The sequence below is a fragment of the Amblyraja radiata genome, chromosome 21 (genome assembly GCF_010909765.2).
Source record: "Amblyraja radiata isolate CabotCenter1 chromosome 21, sAmbRad1.1.pri, whole genome shotgun sequence".
Lineage (NCBI taxonomy): Eukaryota > Metazoa > Chordata > Chondrichthyes > Rajiformes > Rajidae > Amblyraja > Amblyraja radiata.
In genome coordinates, this window is record NC_045976.1 from 30813523 (window position 1) to 30838721 (window position 25199).

The 25199-nt window shown below is 43.8% G+C and overlaps 1 long non-coding RNA gene across 1 annotated transcript in view; it reads left to right on the forward strand.

Annotated features, from left to right (window-relative positions):
• Positions 1–3871: 3871 nt before the first annotated feature.
• The window catches only part of LOC116985272, a 58865-nt gene continuing 37537 nt past the window's right edge, over positions 3872–25199 (forward strand). Inside the window, exon 1 of the long non-coding RNA XR_004415232.1 lies at positions 3872–3945. This is a non-coding gene — a long non-coding RNA (uncharacterized LOC116985272). The remainder of the gene's footprint in view (positions 3946–25199) is intronic.

Below are 25199 nucleotides of genomic sequence, written 5' to 3' on the forward strand. Positions count from 1 at the left end.
TCATGCTTTTCCTGGGCACCGGTGTGACGGTGGTCTTTTTGAAACAGATGGGTACCTCAGTACAGAGAAGGGAGAGATTAAAGTGGTTCATTAATACACTGAAGATTCTGGAGTAACTCAGTGGATCAGGCAGCATCTCTGGATGGAAGGAATGGGGGATGTTTCAGGTCGAGATCCTTCTTCTGACTGACTGACTACACCCACTAGCTGGTCCCACGTGGCCACTAAATTCATGAGTTCAAAAGTGATAGGAGCAGAATTAGGCCATTTTGCTCATCAAGTCAACTCTGTCATTCAATCATGGCTGATCTACCTTTCCTTCTCAACCCCATTCTTCTGCCTTCTCCCCATAACACCTGGCACGCATACTAACCAAGAATCTATCTATATTTCCCTCAAAAATATCCATGGATAAACTCCACAGCTTTCTGTGGCAATGAATTTCACAGATTCACCACACTCTCAGTAAAGAAATTCTTCCTCATCTCCTTCCTAAAGGAACATCCTTTAATTCTGAGGCTATGACCACTGGGCAGACTCTCCCACTAGTGGAAACAGCCTCTCCACACCTGCTCTATCCAAGCCAATTACTCTGGCTTGTCCAACCTATCCATCCAAACTACCTGTCCAGGAACTCTGTCTGGACCAGTTGCTTTCTCTTCAAGAAGGCCGATCTAACCTTTGCTACAATGACCCTGAAAAGAGGCATACTTGCATCTGAAGGAATGGGTTTCATCGGCCATTGACCTTCTGCTCAAAGCGAGCTTAGAAAGTTCTTCATGTAGGTCCATATTATCTCCAGGAATGTTACCTGACTTCGCTTTGCCAGTTCAAAATATTCAAACATTGTCACATTTGGCGTTTGTCCGAGTGATTATACCGTTGTAAGTTTATAAGTTCGTCCAGTGATGCCCTGTGACACCCGTCCAAAGGAGCTTCACTGAAGAGTTGGGTTTATACAACATTCCGACAACTTCAATTACGGAGACTCCCCACGGAATACGATATTGGCAGCACAGTCCTCACACTGCCACAGACCTGCATTTGATCCTGACTTCAGCTGCAGTCTGTGAGAAGTTTGGACAATCTCACTGTGATCTCGTGTGTTTCCTCCGCATGCTCCAGTTTCTTCTCACATCCCAAAGTTGTGCGGATATGCAGGTTAATTATAAAATTGCTTCTCATTTGCAGGCAGTGGATGAGAAAGTGAGATAACATGGAACAAGTGTGAATGGATATTGATGGTCAGTGTAGAGTCAGTGGGCCAATGGTACTGTTTTCAGTGTGTATGTCTAAAACTAAATCTTAAATGAACAGTGACATTCTTTGTCTTCTGACAATCCACAGCCCTCTGAGTGAGAGCATCTGGAAGATTCTCCTTCTGCAAAGGAAAGTTTTTCTTCTCATAATAGCCAAATGTCGACACCATCCCAGTACCAGGCTTCATAATTGCATGTTCCAGCTGCAGATTAACTTTCTACATCTGGTGAACCAACACGCCTGCACCCCTCCACACACCAACATTTACTAGCTTCTCACCACTTGAAATGGTCTGTTTTGCTATTTCTCCCATCAAACAGCACAACCTCCCATTATCCTACAGTACGCTCCAAGTATAACATTTACACAACCATTTACACAACCTAATTCAGGAGACTTGTCTGTGACCACAACAATCACTGTGGGTACAGGTTTGTTGTTTACATGGAGAAGATTTATGATATAAGTTGCATCCAATACAAAGGAACAACACGTAGCAAAGATGACAGTCACAGTCTGTTCCTTGAAACCTCAGAGACTCGCCCTCTGAGTGCCGTGGTTCAGGACACTTCCTCCCACCGTGTCCTGTTCATGACAAATGCTGTCCCTCCTGGTATCTCTTCTCTCTCTCTCTCTCTCTCCCCCAAGCCCCACATTTTGTACACATTTACCTTTTGAACGAACAAAGCAGAAAGCGGTGGAGAAACTCAGGCAACACCTGTGGAGGAAATAGACAGACAACGTTCGGGATGGGACCCTTGTGCAGACTGATTGGAGTCGGGGGAGAAAGCTGGAAGAGGGAGATGGACATGGGGGAATGTCTGGCAAGTGATAGGTGGATAGATGTGATACATAGAAATTAGGTGCAGGAGTAGGCCATTCGGCCCTTCGAGCCTGCACCGCCATTCAATATGATCATGGCTGATCATCCAACTCAGTATCCCGTACCTGCCTTCTATCCATACCCTCTGATCCCCTTAGCCACAAGGGCCACATCTAACTCCCTCTTAAATATAGCCAATGAACTGGCCTCGACTACCCTCTGTGGCAGGGAGTTCCAGAGATTCACCACTCTCTGTGTGAAAAAAGTTCTTCTCATCTGATAGGGTGTGATTGGCAGATGGTCTCAGAAGGAGTGAAATGTAAAGCCAGAGGGAGGGATATGGTGGAAGAGGACATGGGGGTGAGGAAAGAGATGATAAAAGAAATATGGGACTAGGGGATGGGAGAGGAGCATACAGGAGGGATGGGAGGGGAAAGGAGCGAAATGGTGCAAGATGGAGGGAGAACTGTAAAAACATTAGTGTGAAAGGGACATGGGAAAGAAGGGGTGAGGATGGTGATGTGGGTATTACTTGAAGATTGGATAATTAAATGGTCATGCCATTGGGTTTGTAAGAGGCCAAGGACAGAAATGTTGATATATGAATGAGAAGAGGTATTCAAACGGTTGGCCACCAGCCCATGGCAGACAGAGTGTGTGATTGGCTGAGACAGTCACCTGGCCTATCCTTATCTTGCTGATGTACAGGGGGCCACATCACGAGCACCAAATGCAATTGACAAGATTGTAGGCCATGAATATTAATCTCTGATTTACCTGGAAGGGTTGCTGAAGTTCCGGGATGGAACTGAGTTAGGAAGTTTAGGGACAGGTGTTACATCTTGTGTGGTTACAGGGCAAATGGCCTCCTTCTGGGTAGATTTGTATTATTCTATGATCCTACCAGAGGTTGCCGATGAAGCTGAAAGTACAATGGGTCCAAGAGACCACTTGCTCTGCCTTCAGAGTGTGAAGTGTTTGGGAAACAAGAGAAAATTCAGAGAAATAAAGGACCATTTGGCCCATCAGTCCCACCCCACTGGAGATTCTGTTGATTCTTTCCCACATCATGTTCCTGCAGGGATCTCCCTCAGCTGTGCCTGGAAATGCACCAAGCACCAAGCAGTCCATTATCTCCCCATCCTTCCATGCACCTTCTGAGCAGACCTTACTACAGCTCCTTGTAGAAGAATGGCCAAGATGCTAACTTGATCCAGTTCCTTGCAAATGGATTACAAACTTTCCCGAGCCAGTGATGGAGGGGAATCTTAACTCGGTGATGGAAAACGGAGAAGAAACAGACCAGGGTGAGTAGAGGAGTGAGTGAGGTGTTCTGGGTCAATAATGTTACTTTTGAAGTATTTGCCTGTTGTTACATTTTAATTGTTCATGTTGATAATATTCATTAAATCCTAATATCATAAACACATAAAGGGACCATAAATACTTTCTACAGTTTCCATCCCTCAGTGTTCAGATACAGTGCCACATTCTACAGTCACACTTGGAGCTCACAAGACATTTATGTGACTTCCAGTTCATTTTGTTCCGTGTCAGTCGGTGATTGGTCAACAGGAGTTTTATGTAGATTGCTGCAGCCAATTGAGTTTGATTCCAATGGTTCCAAAAGCCTCCAAGATGCCAGAACTACACGTATATAAGGATGCAACAGCATTGGAAACCTCATCGACACAGAGAGCTGGGAGAGAGAGAGGTGTGAACGGCAGCAGGATATGCCCACCTTCACTGTGAAACTTGAGACTAATGATGAATTGTTTTCTTGTGTTTCAGGTTCGAGGAAGGAAACATGATGTTGGTGTGGGTTTTGGTGCTGACCGCACTGCTTGCCAGTGATGTGGCAGGTAAGGTCCATTGATTTCAGGAGCTTTAGAAATATATTGGTGTGAGGAATTAATTCACAGGCACTGTGTTGGGACTGTGGAACATGGGAATTTGTGGACTTTGGGACTGGTCGGGATGTGGTAGGAAATGTCTCTTGTCTGGGATACTCATCTCAGAGCTGCTGAGTTGGAAGGTGAGTTGGAGACTCTCCTCCACATCAGGAGACAGAGATTTCTCCACGGTGACGCTTCACAGGAAGACAGAGTTGCAGGAAGAGGGATATGTGTCTCTGTCATAAACCCAGGGGATGCAGAGGAGAAGGTTCTGCAGGCACTGATCCAATGCAATGGATGCATTGTACTTGCCCACTGTGAGGGTGAGGATGGAGGCTTGAGGGAGGATGGCCAGAGTGTTGGCAATGGTACAAGAGGAGTGAGTCCTGGGGGTGGGGAGTGAAAGAGACAGAGGAAGGTTGGAGTTAAGAGTGATTTGATAATCAGACTGACATGCAATAAACATTGCAGTTGCTGGAAATCTGGAAGGATACAATCTTGTTTGTTTCAATGAGATAATATCATTCTAATGAAATATTGTGTATAATTTAAATAATACTGAGTGTGTCTTAAATGGCTCTATCTCGGTTATGCCAACCATTGCTTTTCTCCTGTCTTACCTGTGAATGTATTCTCCCAATCACCTGACCGACCAAAGTTGACCCGTGCCACACAGCTTTGTAGCTTGCTCACCCTAGTTGTCTTGATTTGTCCAAGACCAGTGGGAATTTTAACATAAAACCTCATGACAAAGATCAATGTACCTGAAGGCCCTTCAACCAAAACATTATTAATTAACGCTTTCTCATTGCACAATACTGGAGATTTTTTAGTCCCTTAACGGAATGATCTAGAAAGCCACCAGGAATACTCAGTGCATACGTCTCTCCATATTTACTGTTAATTTGTGTTACCTAATCATTCTGAAGATCATAATCCCTTATATAATTGTTATTACTGTTCCTAAATGTGCCTCTAAATTCCTGATATGTTCCCTAGACTACCAGACCACTGGTGGTTGACCACGAGCAAATCCAACCAATGTCTTCTGCCCATTGTCGTTTCTCAGTTCAACCCAAACTGATGCTGTGTCTCCATTTTCTGAACTAAGATCCTTTCTCTCCACTGACTTTATCCCGTCATTTATTGTCAGGGCCACCTCTCCTTTTTCACTTTGCCTCTCCCTATACGGAGTTTAACCTAATAATTAATTCCAAAACTTGGTCACGTTGCAAGCACAAGAGAATGACACCCATTGACTTATGTTTGTGGCACAAATATGTCCAAGGAAGGTGGACTGAGGGAGGGGATCAGGGGGAGGGGAGATGAGGAAAGAAGATTGCACAAGAAATTATGTCTGTGATCACAGCGAATGTGTCTGTGGGTGGTCAAAGTAATGTTATTTCTGTGTGGCGTGTGTGTGGCCTGTGACCAGTGGCGGAGTCTTGGGGGTAGAAAACTAATATTATTCAAGTGCTGGGGTCATTACGGATCAAAGAGTCCTCGGATACGATGACATAGCTCAGTGAGTGGTACAGGTGGACAAGGTGGTGAAGAAGGTGTTTGTCACGCTTTCCCTCATCAAAGATTAAAGGAGTTGGGGTCCATGTTACAGCTGGATAAGGTGTTGGGTGAGATCCCACAAGGAATTTATGTTGCCAGGTCTGGTGGGCTTGAGTTATAAGGGATGGGATTATAAATTAATGTGGTGCATTGATAGAACATAAATATCACAGTGTAGGGGAGGGCATGTTATTCACTATGAGGGTGCCAGAGTAAGTGGTACAGGCAGGTACATTTACAATGTATCAAGGATACTTGGATAGAAAAAAGATGAGAGGATATGGGCCAAATGCAGACAAACGGGACTCGCTGCGGAAGGCCCTTTGGTCGGTGAGTTGGTTTAAATCCAAATTCTCTTTAACTGACAGAGACAACCAATTCCTTGGGACCGGAGGAGACTCAGCATCACCTTGAAAAACGCTTCGTAAAGAGAGGACCGTGTGATGAAGACTGGTTTTATTTTGTTCCCTTAAAAACTTGTCATCGTTATTTCCCTCTCAAAAAGACATGGTCAGATGCTGAGGTAAGTCCCTGAAACCAGTGGTTGCTCTGGGAGGCCTGGGGAACATTGCTCTCTGCTGGTTCATTCCCATGAACTCACAACACAGCCTCTCATTGAATTGTCTGCGATGAGTCCCTGTGTTCCTGGGTGTGCTTCACTGCAGCCGTGGGCTCCGGTTTCTATCACTCGGTCCAGTGGGTGAAATATTGGGGATTTGGCGGAAATTCCACATCTAGGAGTTAACACGGAGCTGGGGTTGACATCAGAGAGATTAAAGAACAAGAACTCTGATTCAAGTGGACAATGTTGCCCAATTTCAAATGTCTAGTCGGGTGATTTATTTGGAGGCTTGTGAGAGGATAAAACTCTGCAACAGATAAACTATTTTGTTTGTTTAAAGGTGATGTGCAATGCCCAAACGCCTTTTGCAAATCTGATTACCATTGACTCGGTAGCACACCACGAATTCATTGGCGATGTGATTATTTCAGCGAGAGACGATTACGATTACGCTTGGATTGGCCTAAACGACTTAAGCGAGGTACAGTTAACGATGACACTTTACCTTACAGGACGTCACCACACTGGCCAGACCTGCATTTGTTGTCCTTCCCTGATCATCCGCTGCCCTTTTCAGAGGGCAGGTTACAGTCAAGACATTGAGGGATCTCTGATGTCACATCGTTGTTCAGAGATAGAGTTACACATGACGCCCTGCAGAGCAACAGGGTGCGGCAGTGTAATGGTTAAGTACATTGAATTTGGATCCAAGTAAATAAACTGCAATCACTCTGGAGAAACAAGTTACCATCAGTAATGGGGACTGAAACTACCGGACTGTTGTAAACACTCCTCTGATTCACTGTTATTCTTCGGGGTAATAAATCTGCCCTCCTTTCCCAGTCTGGCCTCACCACGACTCCAGAGATTCATCAATGTGTTGACTCTTACCTGCCGTCTGAAATGGTCAGAGGATGATCAGGGAAGGACAATAAATGCAGGTCCGGCCACTGTCACCACGTCTTGTGAACAAATAAGATCCCACAAGTTCATGTGTCTGTTTCTGCTCCACATTAGCCTTCTCTCACACCAGCACTGGGGCTTTCCTTTCCTCTCATCAGCTGATATAATCAGTATTATAAAGGGATTAATACTGTACCAATGTATAAATATAAAATATTAATTTACATAATACAAGAAAATGGGAGCAGGAGGAGGCCACTCGGCCCGCCAGACTGCCCCGCCCTTCAATACGACCATGCCTGACCAGTGTCGGCCTCAACATTTCCCTTCATTCTGCCCGATCCTCTCTGCATTCCCTTTCCCATTAATCCTTCTCCTGAAACTGAATTATTTTTTTCCCCAAAATGTGGAAAGGACATGGGGCAAGGCTGGTGTGCTGAGCGATGTCACAGAACAGCTGTGAAGAAATGTGACAACGACAATTTAGAGATTTGGGGATATGAAATTGAAATCAATCACATCAGTTCTCTAAAGCTGAACAGAAGACAGTTCAGGCCAATCCTTACAATTTAATTATCACGTTTTTTTTCAATCAAAAATTAATAGAATCTATCCAATCAATACATTGAGAATATTTTGACCAAACAATGATAGCAACGGCAGACTTTGTTCAATGTTTCATAATTTCTTATAACAGAGAAGTCAGTTCAGCCCATCGAGTCCACGCAAAATCCCAGTACAATCCCATCAACCCCATCCATTCAGTCATTTAATAGTAAGATTAAACGAGAACTTACCAGTTTGAAGTTTGATCTTTATTTTATGAGGAGTTACGTCAAGGGATTATGTGCCCTCCACGCCCACCCTCTATCATAAAGGTCAACTGGTATTCTAGTTCCTCTTATATTACTATGTTTATTTCATCTACTGTTGTCTGTGATTTCACACCGCTGCTTTGAAGAATGTTGCGCATGCGTGCTGGCGGGGTCTTCACGTATTTACTTCGGAGTCACGTGAGTGACTACGTGAAGATTTTAAAGATCTGTGATTTCATGCCGTGGATCGAGTCCGTGCTTCACTCACTGCCGTAGTTGTCCAAGGGAGGAAGTATGTTATCGTATTCAAACATGAATCAGAAATTCAAACAATAATGAATTTATTTTAACAAAAATAATAATGATCCCTTGAACTTGGGATAAATCATATTACAGAATTTAAAATTGTTTCTGCAAACACCGCAGGTTTGGTGATCAGTTTATTAAAGTTGGAAGGTCTACTCCCTAGACCATCCTGCTGTAGCCAGGATATGGTCCATAGGCACTTCCATATCTCTAGCTGCCAATGTCGCTGCAGCCCTGGTGGAATGAGATTTTAAAATGTCAGTATTCACCCCAGCAGCTCCCAAAACCTGTCTGAGCACTCTAGAGATGGTCTGCACTGATACCCTGCTATGAAGCTGTTTATGGCTGATCCATAATCCCAATTTACTGCCTCTTATGTTTATAGTGGTCTCTAAATATAGCAGAAGGTGTGTCATAACACACAGTCGGGTATCTGAAGGGTATGCCCGAAATTCCAAATTAAGTCCTGATGATCCTGGCCTGTTTTGCTTTACCAACTCCAAGATACAAAGATTTATCTTGTTTCTTGATATTATCATGTTATCCAGCCTCAGTTTATGTAGGGACTGGACCCTTTGAGCTGAGACCAGTGCCATCAGCATGACTGTTTTAAGAGTCAGCTTCTCCAGGGACAGGGACATTGCTGGTGACCAACTCCTGAGCAATGTTAGAACAACGCTGACATCCCATATCTGGGAATACCTTGCTCTAGGAGGGTTTGTGTTGTATATACCCCTCATAAGTTTAGAAACTAGAGGGTGAGATCCCATGGAATACTGTCCTAGTCCCTACCACAAGTATGCTGACAGGGCACTCCTAGCGCAATTGATAGCGCTGTAGCTCAGACCTTCATCGAAATGAAGGCTGGCCAGGAATTCTAGGATATTGGTAACTGTAGCTGTGTTGTACGTTATACCAGTCCTTGTGCAATACAACTACCATTTCCTTATATATGAGAGGTATTGCTTCTTCGTTGATTCCCGGTAGGCCGCCGTGATCATGTTCATAGTTCTATCCGTCAGCCCCAGATCCAGGAGTGGTCTCTTTAATTCTGCAAATCAACAGATTGATCCTGTCATGGCATGGGTGACTCTCGCCTATTACAGGATGGACCAATAGATCTGTTCATTTGGCGACGGACATACATGGTTCCGAGACCATGTCGAGAACCACAGGGAACCATAGCTGAGTAGGCCAATCGGGTACCACCAAAATACCTGACGCAGAGTCTAATTGTATTTTGTGTAGAACCCGACTGATGAAGCAGAAGGGGGGAAAAGCATAGAAAAACAATTTCCCCCAGTCCAGCGAGAAAGCGTCCATCGCTGCTGCCCCAGGGTCTGGTTCCCAAGCAACATATGTTGGCAACTGGTGATTAAGTCTAGATGCAAAGAGATCGATATCTGGTGTTCCATATCGCATTACAATATCAGCAAATACTTTGTGGTCCAACATCCATTCAGTGTTGTCATTAAATTTCCGTGACCTGGTGTCTGCCACTGTATTAAGCTTACCTGGTAGGTAAGTCGCTGATGGCCAAATATTTCTGTTGATACACCACTGCCAGATTGTATTAGCCAGATTGTCACATGATATGGATTTTATTCCACACATATGATTAATATATGCCACTACTGTGGTATTATCAATTTGTAGGCGGACATGCAGATGGTGCATTGTTGAGCAATAAGCTTTTAGCCCATAAAACGCACCCAACTCTCTAAATAGTTTATACCCAGTGTTTGTAGTAACGATGATTCCTGTGTATTGAGAAAGTTGCCTCCAGCAACTTAATCACTTCCTGGCTTCAACTGGCTGCTACGACAACTTCCAGTCAGGATTTCGACCTCTTCATAGCACCGAGACCACCCTTATTAAAGTTGTAAACGACGTCCGTCTTAACACAGACTCTGGCAAAGTTTCAATATTAATGCTATTAGACCTCAGTGCTGCATTCGACACTGTTGATCACTCAATACTTTTGGACAGGTTGGAAAAATGGGTGGGGCTCTCAGGCACAGTCTTAAGTTGGTTCAGGTCATATCTACAAGATAGGAACTATTTTGTTTCCATTGGTGACTTTGTATCAGAACCAACCAACGTGACATGTGGAGTCCCGCAAGGTTCGATCTTAGGGCCCTCTTTATTCAACACCTACATGCTCCCACTAGGGCAAATCATGCAAAATAATAATATTGACCACCACTGCTATGCCAATGACACTCAAATCTATGTAGCGCTATCACCAAATGACTATCGCCCCATAGATCTGCTGTGCCAGTGCATTGAGCAAGTCAAAGACTGGATGTGCCAAAATTTTCTCCAACTAAATAAGGACAAAACGGAGATAATTGTTTTTGGTGCTAAAAAAGAAAGGCTTAAAGTAACCCAACACCTTCACTCTCTGTCCCTGAAAACTTCAAACAAAGCCAGAAATCTTGGGGTCATTATGGATTCAGATTTAAATTTCGACAGTCACATCAAATCAGTAACAAAATCGGCCTACTATCCACCTCAAAAACGTAGCAAGATTAAGAGGACTCATGTCAGCTCAAGACTTAGAAAAACTTGTACATGCCTTTATTACTAGTAGGCTAGATTATTGTAACGGTCTCCTTGCAGGTCTTCCGAAAAAAACTGTCAGGCAGCTACAGCTTGTTCAGAACGCTGTTGCTAGAGTTCTAACAAAGACCAAAAAATTTGAACACATTACACCAATTCTTAAATCCTTACATTGGCTCCCTGTATGTCAGAGAATTGATTTTAAAATCCTGTTGCTCACCTATAAATCACTACATGGTTTAGGACCAAAGTATATCACTGACATGCTTCCACTATATAAGCCTTCTAGACCGCTAAGACCTTCTGAAACCAATCTGTTAGTGATTCCCAGAGTAAATACAAAACATGGGAAAGCAGGATTTAGTTACTATGCAACAAATAGCTGGAATAAACTTCCTGGAGATTTAAGACTTGCCTCAACTTTGACCACTTTTAAAACAAGACTGAAAACTTTTATGTTTACTTTAGCTTTCAGCTAAATCTTAACTACATTGCACTTTCAACTTTTGCACTTTTTATAATGCATTTTTAATTTTGCCTTTCTTTTCTTTTAGTTCTTCTTTTTATCTCATTTTATTATTTCATTTTATTGTATGACATGTTTTTATGTGAAGCACTTTGAGTCTGCCTCGTGTATGAAATGTGCTATATAAATAAAGTTGCCTTGCCTTGCCTTGCCTTGCCTTGTATTCCATCTACCACCACTACTGGGTATGGTATTAGTAGCTCCCCAGCCGTGAGTGCTGGCATCAGTTTGTAATATGAATGATGGGTTACTGATAATGATGGGGCTGGAACTATGCCAAATATTTTGCTTCCTCCATTGTAACTCCAAAATTGCTTTGTAAATTTTGATAATGCAAAGGTCCAAACTGTGTTGCTGGAAATGCTGGTTCAAGTTTCCCAATTACCCTTGCTACCTGTCGAATGGATGATTGACTGATGACAACCAGGTTGTTACAGGTCTCCATTAAGTCTGCTGCTTTATTCTTTGGCAATGTTACAGACATGTGGATAGAGTCAATTGTGAAGCCCAGATAATCCATAGTTGTGGATGGCGTCAACTTCGATTTATCTGGATGGATGATAAACTCCAGTTTTTCAAACAAAAGTTTGGTAGCTAAAACAGCTCATTTAGCTAGTTCCAGGGTTTTCCCCACAATTAATATATCATCAAGATATGCCATGACAATATGTTTTTGTTTCCGGAGTAGTGCCAAAGCTGGTTTTAATATCTTGGTAAATAGTCTTGGGGCTGATGTTAAATCATTAGGCAACGCTTTATACAGTCAGTGTTGCCCCATCCAGTTAAACTTTAGGTATCGGCGATGATCCCTCCATGTCTCCCAAAACATGTGTAATATTCCCCCTGTTAGTACAGGTCATACACCTTTATGTTCTGGAAGGAACCAGATCCACCTACTTACCAATTGCTTGGCAGTAACAGATGTTTCAATTTTGAAATGAATATACTTTACAAAAGTATTCAGTTTGTCAAGTCAATGATGATGTGGCATCCACCATCTTTTTTGTTTTTTGTGAATATGTTGGATACAAATTCTACAGAGTCATGTTCTGATCTCTCTCTTACTCCTTTGGCATATAACCTCCCCAGCTCTGTCCTTCCAGTTTTTCCTGTTGTGAGAGCACAAAATCTCGGCAAGGCACATGTTGAACTGGGGGCATGTCTTTTTGGATAAATTCAATGTCATATCCCTGAATACTTTGTAGTATATAAGGGTCAGTAGTAATAGACCTCCATGCCTCCCAAAACAGGTGTAACCTACCCCCTGTTAGTACAGAACCTACACGTTTTATGTTCTGGAAGTAACCAGACCCACCTACCTCCATGGTTACCGGTGGAACACTCACTTCTTCTGTTTCTGCCTCTTCTGGGGAAGAGGCACTGGAGTGCGGGGTTGTCGCATCTTCCATGAGGGTCGCTCTGGGCCTTGGCCTAAAAAAGGCCTTTGTGGTTGTTGTGCGGCCCTCATGCTTTCACCAGCGTCCTGGTGTCGTTTCCTGCTGGTGGACGCATTGGGGTGCTGCCGTCTGGGATAAGTGGTCTTGCTCGTTGATGATGATGCCCTCATGAGCCCGACGGCTTTAGCCTCCTCGTCAAGCTCTTTGACCTGTTTGGATAAATTATCTCCAAATAGCAATATTTGTGGTTGTGTAGTAGCAGTCTTACACAACCCAGCAAATTTGGGGTTTAATGCAGGTCTAATTGTGCTCTTCCTTAGGCAATTCATTTCATATTGCGTATTACAGAGCAACGCCAGTGTCTTGTTGAGTGTCCGTCATCTCCGTTCTATCCACGGAATGAGCAAATGTCGTTATGCCCGATGTTAGAAGTTTCAATATCTTCTGCATCTTAACCTCCTGGGTTCTGATGCCGGCTCCAATGTAACCCCAGATAGCACTATTCACTGCAGGGACATTTAATGAGACACAGTTCTCAGGTGGCATGTATTTTGCTGTTGTCTCATTGACTACCTGCTCCTGTAGTGGATGAAAGGACAAGTAGTCGATGCTGGCTGCCAGCATAGGTTGTAACGGCTGTCCTGTTTGCGCTGGCACCGCAAATTTTGTGACTACCCCCAGCAGCTCTTGTGGATCCTGCACTCCCAGCACACTGCCGGTTTCTTCAGCCATACCACCTTCTTCGGAGCCAGCCCAGCCCTGGCCCGTAATGCTCCCCCCTGTCGAGGAAGATGCATTATACAGCCCTGGGTAAGGTGCTGTAATGGGTTTCCTAAGACTCCCATGGTGACCATACTCCATCTCATGGAGCATGTCACGTTGGAGCATTTGCTCCATCAACCGCTCCATGCGGGAAATGCGGTCACCTCCACTACTCCCCGGCAGCGAGTCCTCCTGGCCCGACTCATCCGAGTCAACCGGCCGGACCGACTTCTGCTTGGCTTTCCCACCAGTCCACTGCGCTGGTTCGGGCAGTGCAGCTCACGGTGCTGGTCCCAGCTGAGCAGGATTAACGTTGGTGACTGCGGTCCAGGTGCCGCTGGTCGCTGTTGGCTGCCGGAACTTTTGTGGTCCCCCCCAGCCAGTCGAGATGCGGCCCGTTTTGACTTCTTGCCCTTGTCCATGGTTTACTGCAACAGAAAACACAAGGGCAAAATACACAACCTCAGGTTAGTAACTTACCTGCAGGTCCCGTTTTTAAACTTGCCGCGGGAGAACTCTTCACCCCGCCTGTCGCTGTGCAATGCGTGAGATGATATGTCGCGTATGCATGTTGGCGGGGTCTTCACGTAGTCATTCACGTGACTCCGAAGTAAAATTGTAGGCTACTTCCTCTCACATAAACCGGAGCACTCGCTGGAACACCACTCCATGCGGGAAATGCACGTCACAGGGAGAAGGTGCAAACTCACACGGAAAACACTGGAGGTCAGTACACTCATCATAAATGTATCTTTGACAGAAATGTTACTATGCTGCCAGTTAATTTCAGACACGCTATTGAACGGGAGGTTACTTACTGTTTCACAGAGAGAGTGAACCAAGCCCATGGGTCCTGTGCTCTGCAGAACTGGACTGACTGCCCAGCAGTGAGAGGAGGATATATGGGATGTAATGCAGGAGTCAGGGGAACAGGCACTGAGTGTAACTGTGCAGGAGGAAAGTACAAGGGGGTAACAATGGAGTTAGTCGAAGGTACAGTGTGACACGGCACATAAAGAAAGAATTGCACACAGACATGAAACATAGAAACATAGAAACATAGAAATTAGGTGCAGGAGTAGGCCATTCGGCCCTTCGAGCCTGCACCGCCATTCAATATGATCATGGCTGATCATCCAACTCAGTATCCCGTACCTGCCTTCTCTCCATACCCTCTGATCCCCTTAGCCACAAGGGCCACATCTAACTCCCTCTTAAATATAGCCAATGAACTGGCCTCGACTACCCTCTGTGGCAGAGAGTTCCAGAGATTCACCACTCTCTGTGTGAAAAAAGTTCTTCTCATCTCGGTTTTAAAGGATTTCCCCCTTATCCTTAAGCTGTGACCCCTTGTCCTGGACTTCCCCAACATCGGGAGCAATCTTCCTGCATCTAGCCTGTCCAACCCCTTAAGAATTTTATAAGTTTCTATAAGATCCCCTCTCAATCTCCTAAATTCTAGAGAGTATAAACCAAGTCTATCCAGTCTTTCTTCATAAGACAGTCCTCACATCCCAGGAATCAGTCTGGTGAACCTTCTCTGCACTCCCTCTATGGCAATAATGTCCTTCCTCAGATTTGGAGACCAAAACTGTACGCAATACTCCAGGTGTGGTCTCACCAAGACCCTGTACAACTGCAGGAGGGAAAGGAATGTCCTGAGATTCATTCAATACGAATTAAAATTATACACAAAAACATTATGCTCAACCTCTGTCCTTCTCTGGGAGATCCTACTTTGTATTTGTGTTCAATTACCATCTTTTCCCTCTTTTTACCATTAGTTGTCATCTGTGACCTTACTTTCAGAACATGTCACTTATATCCCAATGATTCTGTTAATTTTGTGAGATTTCCCAACCCTGCCCGTCCATAGTTTAAACTCCCATCCACTGCAATACTTGTCCGGGCTACTCGTATTCTGCTCTCACTCCGGCTCAGATACAGCTCCTCCCTGTACTGTTATGTGGCAGCTTACTCAGCATTCCAACAGCAATGAGCAATGATTTATAACCACAGGAAGGGACTGACAGATGGGTCGACGGATCTCGATTCAAAGACTATATGTCGTATTTTAAGAGGACACGACCCGGCAATCAAACTGGCCATGGAAACTGTGTGCTAATGGAAAATGACGGTAAGTGTAACTATGACAGAAATATAGAAACAGTGAACTGCATATGCTGGTCAATACACGAAAGGACACATAGTGGGGGTGGGGGATGGGGGTGGAGGAGGGGGGTGGGGGAGGGGGTTGATAGGCAAATGATTGGAACAAAGACCAGAAATATGAAAGGAAATGTGAACAGGTTTGAATGTGGATCGTAAAGCCAGAAGGAGGGAAGTAGCATAAGGTGTAAGCTGGGGAGGAATCTGGGGATGGGGAGGGGAGTGATTTGAAGGGGCGGGAGAGTGGTTTGAAAGTGCAAAACTACAATTGGAGAATTCAGTGTTCATATCTTTGTGTTGTTAGCTCCCCAAAGTAAATATGAGTTGCTGTTCCTCCAATTGCATGTGACCTGATTCTGGCAATGGAGCAGACATACGACACAAATGTCAATGAAAGAATAGGAAAGGGAGTTGAAATGAAATGGTTAACAACCAACAGTTACAGAAGGAATTGGCGGACCAAGCATAAGTGCTCAGTGAAACAGTTGCCAAGTTTACGCTTGGTCTCACTGATGTACAGAGTCCACATTGGGAATACCGGATGCAGTAGATGAGATTGGAAGAAGTGCACATGAAACCTTTGACTCACCATGGAAGGACTGCTGGGGTCCCTGGATAGAGGTGAGGGCGGAGGTGAGGGCGGAGGTATCGGGACAGGTGTTGAGTGAGAAGATGTGAGTGAACCATGTGAGTTGCCTCTGGCTACACCTTTCACTTGAACAAAGTGAGAGGAGTCTAAAGAGAAGTTGTTGAGGGTGAGGCCAAGTTCCACCAGGTGGAGAAGAGTGTTAATAGTTTAGTTGAGTTTATTATCATATGTACCGAGGTACAGTGAAAAGCAATCAAAATGTGTAGAAAGAAACTGTAGATGCTGGTTGAAACCAAAGAACTCAAAAACCTGCAGTAATTCATTTGGTCAGGCAGCAGGGTCTCAACCCGAAACCAGTATTGCTTTTCCCCAGAAATGGTGCTTGATCTGCTGAGGTACTTCAGCTTTTTGTTTCTATCTTCAGTGAAAAGCACGTTTGATGCGTGCTATCTAGTCAAGGAAAGACTACGCATGATTACAATCATGACAACCACAGTGTACAGATACAGGATAAAAGGAATAACATTTAGTAGAAGAAAGTCCAGAAAAGTCCGACTAAAGATAAATCGAATTGTCTCCAATGAGGTAGATGGTATATAATGAACGCTCTCTAGTTGGTGATAGAATGATTCAGTTGCCCAATAACAGTTGGGAAAAAGCCGTCCCTGAAACTGGAGGTGTGCGTTTTTGCTCTTCTGTACTGTTTGCCTGATGGGAGAGGGGAGAGGGGAGAAGAGGGAGTGTCCGGGGTGAGACTCATCCTTGGTTATGTTGGTGGCCTTGCCGAGGCAGTGTAGATGGATTCAATGGAAGGGAGGTTGGTTTGTGTGATGGTCTGGGCTGTGTCAACAATTATCTGCAATTTATTGCGGTCCTGGATGGAGTAGTTCCCAAACCATCCTATGATGCATCCTTAGGAAATGGCACATCTGTAGATGTTGATGATAGTTGTTGGGGACATGCCTAACTTCCTAAGCCTCCTAAGGAAGTAAAGATGTTGATGTGCTTTCTTGGCCATTGCTTCGATATGGCTGGTCCTCGACAAGTTGTAGGTGATATTTCCTGATATTGCCTTTTCGCCTCTGACCATTTCCCAATTATTTGTACGTCAAATCCTCCCCTCTCAACTGTACCCACCTATCACTTGCAGAGTTTGTTCTGCCACAACCCCCCCCCCCCCCCCCCCACCTCTCTTCCAGCTTTCTTCCACCTAATCAGTCTGAAGAAGGGTCCCGACCCAAAATGCCACTCATCCGTGGCTTCTAGCAATGCTGCCCAACCCATGGAGTCACTATCATCACATTATATCTTGATACAGAGGTTTATTCTGGTTAGCATTTTAGCCATGTAAGAATGGGTTACTCATTTGCAATGTAATATAATATGTATATTTATTGTAATAAACCCACTTTCATCTGGGATAATCATTAAAAAAATGTGATGTTTTTGTTTAACCCAAGTTATGCTTGATCGGTTCTCTGTTGGTGGAAGAAACGGAGGGCCTTGAGACCTTCCTGGTTTGGGAGTGGGGCGTAGAGGGACTGGGCGTCCGTGGTGTAGTTGAGGCAACGGAGGCCTGGAAATTGAAAGTCATTAAATAATTGAGGGGCGTGTGAGGTGTGTTGGACGTAGGTGGGCAGAGTATGGACATGGGGAAATGGGAAGGAATCAAGGTGGTGTGGAGATGAGTTCAGTTGGGTGAAGCTGGCAGAGATGATGGGTCTGCTGGGGCAAACCTGTTTGTGGATATTGGGGGGAGATAGAAGCAGGCAGTGTAATGGCAGATTATTATATCGTTCAAGGAATCTTTCCTCTAGCCACTATGATTGTAGACAGGGGTAAGGAGATAATTTCGATATGCATGAGAGCTCTCCATGATACATTAAAAGCTGTCCAAAGATAAATCTTCAAAACACAGTCTCTTGATTAATAGTTTCTTTATTGTCGTAGTAAAAACAGTAAGATATTCATCCAAACTTCTTCTTGTTTAAGTACATTTTGATCTTACTCGTAGTCAAAATCGTGGATGGTTGAACTCGTGCATGTTTGAAAGTTGTGCCTACACCCCCATGCTTCCTACAAACTAAAACTAAAACTACCAGCCCGTCTGCGCGAGGATCCCAGCCTCAAACACACCTCCAGCTACGTAATGAATCCCACCCACGTAATTACAGGCAGACAAAATTTAAAGGTAACTGGTTATAGTTATAACATACCGAGTTAAGCTAAATGGCTACTACAGGCAGTACGAGGCTGGGGAATGAGAAAATTACAGGCTGTGAAGGGGGGATCACCAGAGGCAATTAGATCAGAAACAGTTTGCGAGATGATATTTTACTGGAAGTTAATTTCAGACACGGTATCAACAGACCTGCTGTTACAAAGAGGGAGTGAACCAACCCCATGAGTCCTGTGCTCTGCAGAACTGCACTCCTGCAGTGAGAGGAGGATATATGGGATATAATGCAGGCATCAGGGGAACAGACACCAAGTGTAACTGCACAGGAAGAATGTACAATGGGATATCACTGGAGCTAGAGGAAGGTACAGTGTGACATGGTACATAAAGAAAGAACTGGACAGTATAGTGAAAGGAATATCCTGAGATTCATTTCAATTGAATTAAAATTAAACGTGTAAACATTATGCTCAACCTCTATATATCCTGGTTGGAGTGGACATGCTGTACTGTGAACCGTTCCATGTCACTGTTTGATAAAAGACTGCGAGGCAGTGGAGCAGTGAACTGATCACAAAACAGAGCAGCAGTGAAGATCCAACGGGCTGAGGCTTGTTCTGAACGAGAGAGAAGATTGAGGGGTGACTAGCCAGGGCCGATCTCACTGTGAAGGATTTGTAGGGGAGCACAGATATACTTAAGGGAGAGGTAGATGGAGATAGGAACAGACAGATGTGTTGATGGGGTCAGACGAAGGGAGGGGGGAGGCTTGTGTGGAGCAGCAACAATAGCACGAATCCATCGGCCAAGTGGTTCTGTGCTCCACATGCAAGGGAACACCTTAATTCTAAAAACACTGGATGTAACTGTAAAGGTTAGTTTTTACTTCAAAAAGATAACAACACAAAGATTAGTAAAAATGCATTAAAATCTTTATTTCGCCCAGACAGGTGAGACAGTAAACTCTTATAGTAGCAATGTTACAAAATGTTGAGATTTTAAAAATCAAGTCTACAATTTATCCCATCAGATAATGCATAAAAAGAAGTCTCATTTGACACCATTTTCATATCTTCAGTATTAAAAAAGTTATGGCCATTTTCATACTCGGAAATTAGCATCTTGTTCCCCATTGCTTTTCCATTGACAACACAAAAGCTGTGATCGAGGACAGTCAAAAGCCCATCTTTCTTAAAAATTAAGAGAACTAAATGAAATTTTCAGTTATTATAGATTGAAGCATTCTGAAACAAATGAAAACCATCTTACTTGGATGACCTGAAATTAACGCATATAATTAGTTAATTATCTAATTGTAGCTAATTACAAAATTGACCGTTGTGACGGAAATAGTAGTAAACACCCAGACTGCCTTGAAAATTAAAAAATGTGATATTCCCAAGACCAGAACTTTAATATTATTGTAGTATATGCTGTGTCCGTAACAGATAGGTAAATAAATTACAATTTCTAGCAATAGACCAAGTCTTTATGGAGAAGATCAGTTGCTAGCTGGTACATTGGCATATCATAATCAGTAGCATCATCATACTCCTCAGATTGTAACCAATAAGCAACTGTGTACACCTTGGTTTTCCTCAACTTTTCAACTTTGGCATTGTAAACTACAAGTTTTTGCTCTTCAAACTACGCTTGACATGCCTTTCTGCCCATTACTTTCCCATTACGAAGGTACTATAGATTCCATATCTTAAGAAAAGGATAATTTTTTTAAATCGCCTAAGAATCCAAATAACAAACTAATCCCATTCACACAAGAATTCACAATGATACATGATTTTTAAATCTCACTGTCATGAACCTATGTGCCAGATGGAAGGAATTTAATGTTTAATTCCCATAAATTAATCTAGAAACATCCACCCAATATAATCAAAATTATTATTTTTTGCACAATACATGTGGCTAAAACTGTTGTGTATATTTAGTATAAAGTATTGACTATGGATAGACAATACACAAAATATAGACAATTTAGATGCTCTTATGACATGATTGTCCAAAAAAAATTAGCATTTAAATCATCTTGCGAGTGGTTGTTTCTGGAACTCGATCAGTTGGAACGTTGCCGCCGCAATGCGTTTTAACCCCATTTCGGCAGGAAAGACACTGCCGGTTCGTATGGGACACAAATAACATTTTTGCAACGTAAAATTAGATTAAAGCCATCCAAAGAAGCAAAATTATATGTAAAATACATGACTTACCCTTTGTTTTGTCCTGTTTTTGCGATCCCGTCACGTTATAGGCGTTGAGGGCGTTCAAAGTCGCCTTTTATTTTAATCCAATTATTAAATTGTCCAACAATTTTTACATTAACCGGGAACGGAATTCCGATCGATTTTTCTTCATCAGCTAGCAGTCCGAGGAAATTCCTCTCCGACAAGAAATACAAACCTGCATTTTAATTCCGCACCCCCCCCCCCCCTCTCAAAGGCACTAAAGTCGCACACACGGCCAGTGGCAGAACTGCAGCACAGCTCAAGGTAGGTTTTGTAACATCGCTACTTATAGTATGTAAGATACAGACTATGAGTCACACAAAGAGGTAATGTTCAATCAGATATATGTATACCCCAATAATCAGCAATTCAGCAATTCTTTATTTTCCAGAGCATTGTACAGCCTCTTGCCTGTTAGGATTGACAGGTTCTTCCAATAGAGGAAAGGTTTGCCCATATATGGTTAAGCTGAAGAAGGTATTTTTTTGGCTGATTCAAGCATTCGTTTTTTCACCTTGTTGACGCACATTACAATCTTGTAGAGTAAAGGGTACGAGCCAAATGTCTGAACATTCTCTTGATTGTTTATATCATAGAGAAAACATCCATGTATTTGTGCTGTTATCTCGCTAGTGTTATGGAAGAAGGGCGAAAACATTTTTGTTATGATGCTGCAGGCTTGCTGGTGTAATAGGAGAAAGCTGAAAGCATCCATTTTATTGCTTCTAAATCTACAGCTGAATCCATTTTGTAACTTTTAAATCTTTAAACTTTTTCTTCCTCTTTATCATTTATGATAACATTATCAATCCTCGGTAGGTACATAATGGTTGCAAGCAGTTAACAATAAAAATCAGAGCAATGATTAATAAAATGATAGAGCCATAATGTAACACAGTACCCCAGAGTCCACCAAACCAATTTAATGGCCAGCAGCTCACATTTTCTTCATTGTCCTATGAATGTCACAGCCAACCTTATGGATTTTCTCAATTTCATGGGAAATGTGGGTGTTCGAGGATTCATCAGGGTTCTAGTCACAACACTGATCTTATTATAATACAGGTGCCTCTTTGTTGATCTTAATGATCAATACTTATTTTATAGTAAGAAAGTTTTTTTAATAATCTCTCTCTGTTGCTGCTGCTACTGCTCCTCAGACACAGGTCAATTCATTAACGCTTCAAAACGTAAGCTACATTCCACATTCCCTCCCTTCCTTATCAGCATGCATAAGGAAGTATATATAGTGTACAGGAAGTGACTCCCTTTATTTACAATGCAAACTCACCGTTCAAGAGTCCGGGAACATTAATGGCTCACAGACTCTGACTCAAATAGATGTAACATTTAGACCAAACGGAAAACAGAAAATGCTGGTAACTATCAGCAGGTCAGGCAGCATCTGTGGAGAGAGGAACTGAGAAAAAAATTCCAACAACGACCTCCTTGTTTCCTCGCCACACATGCCACCTGACCTATTGAGTATTTCCAGCATTTTCTTTCAGATAATTAGCATCTGCAGCATTTTGCTTGTGGACTAACAGGTAAATGCTTTTCTCTTTTCCTGCTAAACATAGGATATTGGTATCATGCGGAATGTGGCGAAGGACATGGTTTTGTTTGTTCCTACACACCGAGCATACAGTAGAAGACTCCAGAATCATCCCCTCATCCTTTCAGCAGTGGATCCAATGCTTTGATTTCTTTGTAGCCGCTCTCACTGTCTGTGGTGACTGTACTCACTGAGCTTCTCAGCCAATAATAAAGAGAACTGCATCATAAGCTGTGTGTTTGGTGCTGTGTGAGTCCAGTTTATCGCTGCCTTCCTGTCCCACTGTTGCTTCCTCCCCACCTCTGCACTCAGTGCTGCGCTGAGGAGAAGGCGGCACAGACTTTACACAATGAACTCTTGTCCTTCGGCCGCACCTGGTGTGTTGGGTCCCGGACACCGCACCTGGGAGAGAAATAAAGGCTGTGGAGAGGGAGTTAGTGGAATAGTTGCAGGGAGAGAGCTTTCACAGTCTTGTGGGTGAGCTGCAGAAGATGAACTGGGACCAGAAATTCCTCAGCACATCTGTAAGAAAACCACTGATGTCTGTTTATAAATCAGTTCAACCGGGTGTTGGGCAATTTCCCCACAATTCTAGCTGTCTTGGCAGGTGTCGGGACATGATGTGAAGGAAGTCAAGCCTTGCCCAACTCTCCAGTCAATGTCGTGAGGGAGAGAGTGAGAGAGATGGTGGGAGAAACTCAACATTACACCACTCTCACCCACTTGGTATATTCACTCCACTCACTCTTATTTCCCATTTCATTGCATTTTAGACATACATTAAAAAACAAGAGGGTAACTAAGGAGAAGGCAGGACCAAACTTGGATAAAGGAGGAACTTAATGCTTGGAATTAGAAGATGTAAGAGAATTACTAAATGAGGTGTTTGCACCAATATTCCAAGAAGAATGTCCTGGAGATCAGTGTGGGGTACACTGATACACAAGAGTATTTTATTATCAAGAAGGAGGGGGCACTGTGTTGTTTGCAGAAGATTAACGAGCTGTGGGATTTGGGAATATAACCGGGTCAACACTGACCTCACCGACATTTGCGCTATAGTTTATTTATAAGGACAAGGAAGTTCACGTCTGCATGCGGGATGTCCCCGGTAATCTCAGGCTTGTTGCGGGAAGTCAGTCCTGGTCTTGAAGGAGGAGGCACTGCAGTCTTGTGCTTTTCCCTCCGTTTCTGCCCTACCTCAGGTCGGACCTTTTGCCTCAATTGTGATGCTTGCCACATTTACTTAGTCTTGGCCTGAGAAACAACACTGGCTGACTAGGGCTTTTCCTGGCAGTTCAGTGTTGACCACAACTTGTGTCAGTGGGCTCGGATTTGTCCCAGTGGCTAAGCCTCCCTCCAAACCTGCAAAAGGGGAGCATATCTTACTAACGATTGATTTAGTCATCTGTGCAGTTGACAAGAGGGTAATTAATGAGGGTAGAGCAGTGAAGGTTGTGTACTTGGACTTCAGGAAGATATTTGATAAGGATCCTCAAGGTCAGCTGATCCAGAAGATTAAGATGCATGAGATCCACAGTAACTTTGTAGTCTCATAGTTTAGAGTGGTAGTCAAATCAGACATATGGTACGCTTACTTTCACAAGTCTGTTCTTTGAGTTTCTGAATCAGGTAGCCATGTTGCAGCTTTTATAGCCACTGATTTGGCTGCATTTGGAGTAATGCGGCAGTTGCCATAGCAGGAAGGATGAAGAGGCTTTGGAATGAATGCAGAAGAGGTTTACCAGAATGCTGCCTGGACAAAAGGCTTTTAGCTATAAAGAGAGGATTGACAAACTTGGATTGTTTCTCTCGAGCATTGCAAGTTTAGGTGGGCCTAATAGAGGACAACAAAATGGTGTGAGGCACAGTCAGAATCAGGGAAACAAGGTATGGACAACAAATGCTGGTCTTGCCAAAGACATGTTAATAAATAACCATAAGTAAACCACAACAAGCTTTGAATTGGCCCAGTCATGTTCACCCTTGGACTACCCAACACAAACCTCCACTTTAAACCACTGGCCCAATTCTCGACTGCTTTTCAATGTAATCCAGCATTATGGAACTGTACCTCACGGGTTGGGAGACTGCTGGGGCCCAGGAAGGACAGAGATGCACAGCTGAAGAATGCCCACTGAACAAACACTGTTACAAACTCCTGCAAGAATACCTGTGGCCTAGATATCAACTCCTTCATGCAAGGAAACAACCTTGTGAACCTTCTCTGTCCTGCCTCCAGTTCAAGCAGATCGTTCCTGATAACCTGAGCCTGTAACTGTTCATGTACTCCAGGAACACTTTCACCAGCAACCTGTAAAAGTGCAGGACTTCCCTACTTAGACTCCATACCTCTCACAATAAAGGCCAACATCCCATCAGCTTCCCAATTCCTTGCGGTACCTGCATGCTAATTCTGCATTTCATGTCCTCCACTCCGTGAACCCTTTATAACACAACATTCAGTTCTCTCATCCACTGATCTACTGCATCCGCTGCTCTAGATGTCAGCTGATTTACATCGGGGAGACTAAGCGGAGTTTGGGCGATCGTTTCGCCGAACACCTCCGCTCAGTCCGCAATAACCAACCTGACCTCCCGGTGGCTCAGCACTTCAACTCCCCCTCCCATTCCCAATCCGACCTCTCTGTCCTGGGTCTCCTCCATTGCCAGAGTGAGCAACAGCGGAAATTGGAGGAACAGCACCTCATATTCCGTCTGGGGACCTTGCGTCCGGATGGCATTAACATTGAATTCTCCCAATTTTGCTAGCCCTTGCTGTCTCCTCCCCTTCCTTAACCCTCTAGCTGTCTCCTCCCATCCTCCCATCCGCCCGTCCTCGGGCTCCTCCTCCTCCCCTTTTTCCTTCCTTCTCCCCCCCACCCCCCATCAGTCTGAAGAAGGGTTTCGGCCCGAAACGTCGCCTATTTCCTTCGCTCCATAGATGCTGCTGCACCCGCTGAGTTTCTCCAGCAATTTTGTGTACATTCAGTGCTCTCACTCTATTTAACATAGAAACATAGAAAATAGGTGCAGGAGTAGGCCATTTGGCCTTTCGAGCCTGCACCGCCATTTAATATGATCATGGCT